We start from the raw sequence: 2747 nt of genomic DNA, 5'->3' as shown, positions 1-2747 counted from the left end.
ATGTTTTTAGGTATTTTCTCTTTCTTTCGTTCTTCCCAACATTTTTACTTACTACAAGTATTGCGTTAGATGTTGTGCTAAGAGGTTGGTAAGGTAGGTAGGTAGGTATATTATACATACAGACGACATATGTATGTACAGACACTCATGGTTTCTTTGATCAGTAATAATAAATCAGTATTTAAAATTATAAAGTTGAAAAGTACCTGATATAATTATGACCAAATTGGTCTATAAGAAGTTGATATAGAAGATATTATTTTTGATTGTGAGATATTGGTTCGAACAATGCAGTTTATTTCTAAAATTCTTACTATATCTGAATTGTATTTTTGTTAGTTGGATAACATATTTAATACCTATAAGCATTATAAAAAAGGATTCGATCTTAAAAAATTAAAGATTTCATAATATCAAAAATCAGTATAAAATAGTATTTTTATGTTTATAAAATTTGTTTTGTTAATTTTTTAATTTAAAAGCATTTTTTAATGCTTTTTGTATAAAGGTAAAAAAAGATTATTTTGTAAGCTCTTTTCCATGAATCATATTGTATTTTCAGAAATAGCGAACAAAGAAATGCTTGAAAGCTTACTCAAGTTATGGCATCGAAATGTAACAAAATTTTGAACGAAGAGATCCGGCGCGCGGCGGGTTGGAGCCAAAATTCTGCTAATGTCAAAATACTGCTTTCAAATTTTTGCTTTTCAGAATTCTGCTTTAAAAATTCTGCTTTTTAAAATTCTGTTTTTCAAAATTCTGCTTTTCATAATTCTGTTTTACAAACTCTGCAAAAAATTAATTTTGATTATTATGCAGAATTTTGTTAAATTATGATCTCGCAAAATTTGCTGCTTATTTGAAAAGCTGATATTTTCGGATCAAAGTCCCGAAATAAGTTTTGGTTTACAGATATGAGATCACATTGAACCTTCCCACATAGGGTTATTTGAGCCAAAAAGGTGATCAATATTATTTGTTAGTATTTTTAAATAAAAAAAAGTTTTCTTAAAAAGTGTAATTAATAAATAAAAAAAGTATTTACCATATTTTACAATTTTTGCAATGTTTACTAACCAATAAGATATTTCAGTATAAAAAAAGTTACACATACACCACAGTGACCCGCAGTTTAGAATCAAACATAATAATTAAAACAAATGTCAAAATTTTGCATGATTTGGAAGCTATTAAATGTCGCAAGGGAAATTGGGTAAAGTATTTTTTACCCACTAGCCCCTTGCTTAAAACAAATCATAAAACAAAATGGCAGAAGTTAGTGGTACTTTTTATTTTCTTATCTGATAGGAGAGAATACTGCGAAAATTATGTAGGTAGTACTTAGTTTTTAGGTACCAAGGGCTACTATATTACTTTTTTTGTTTTTTTTTTTTTCCTTTTTCAGCTTTCGTGAAGAAACACTTTGAACTCCCACCTTAAATGATCAAAACTAAAAAAGAAACTTCCTTTATTAAAATAAATATGCTTTAAATAAAGTTAATACCTTTATATTATTAAAGGCACGCCATATAAAAAAAAACACTTTTAAACAAAATTGCATATGGTTGTCACATAATGCAGTGCCTATTTATGACATAACGGTTAAACTTTCATGTTACGCTTCATTTTTTATTTTATACTTTTGAAAAGCTTTTTGGTATAAATACCCTTATGTGCAACAGCTAAAAAAATTAAAAATTATTTTTTTTTTTAAGATTTTCGAAAACTATCCAAGATACCTACATACCTAAGAAAGGTCTCTTTAGGGTCTATTCATAACTGAAAACCAATAATCAGGGCCGGTCCAACGCATACGAGCGCCCTGTGCAAATTTCAAAATACACTTCTGATCTAACCCTATTATCTAACTGCACATCAATAATTCACATTATTTTAGCTTAGCTACTCTGCAGGATTTTCTCTATGTTTTGTTTCAAAAACTTGTGTTGTTGGTATTCTTTTTTTTTTTTTGGGCATTTATAATCTTACGGCGTTTTCTATTTTTCGCCTGAAAGCTTTTTCTTTTCCATTTGTTGCTTTTTTTTAAATAGTTAAATATTAAATAGTTAAAAAACACTGAAGCAATTTAACTAGCACTTTCAAAGCACTTTTATGTTAGTCTACTTGTAGATTTTAAAAGCTGGATCTAAATTTTTAAAAAATTGATATTGGGGAAGAGCCGACATTTAGGGCAAAATTTTGTTAAATGAAAAAAAAAAATTTTTTTTGTTATATGACTTTTTTGAAAAAAATAGAAATGCAGTTTTATTGCCACTGCTTTAAATATTACGTATACAAAGTTTAATCAAATTCGTTAGAGAGAAATTCGTAATATCGTATTTTTTTGTATGGGAGGTATACGTTCTAAACGAGATATAAAAAAACAAAAAAAAAACAACTTTCAGAATTACATAAAAATCATCTGTACCAAATTTGAAGAAAATCCATCCACCCGTTTAGGCTGTGGAAATGTGTACAGATGGACGCACAGACGGACGGACGGAATTGCGGGACCCACTTTTTCGGAATTCTCCATCATCGTAATGTTGGTTTTGATTAAAACCTCAATTTTTTTTTTCGACACGAAACCAGTACTTGCCCTATAGAGCAAGTAAAAAACTTTAATAATATTAAAATATTATTTTCGATGACAGTATAAAATTTTAGTTGTTTAAACAATCACCGAATTAGTTTCAGGTGGCCCCATCGAGGAAGTAAGTAGTCAACAACAACAACAACGTCACGTA

This window comes from Episyrphus balteatus, chromosome 3, assembly GCF_945859705.1.
Source record: "Episyrphus balteatus chromosome 3, idEpiBalt1.1, whole genome shotgun sequence".
Taxonomy (NCBI): Eukaryota; Metazoa; Arthropoda; class Insecta; order Diptera; family Syrphidae; genus Episyrphus; species Episyrphus balteatus.
Note: the sequence above shows the minus strand (reverse complement) of the source record.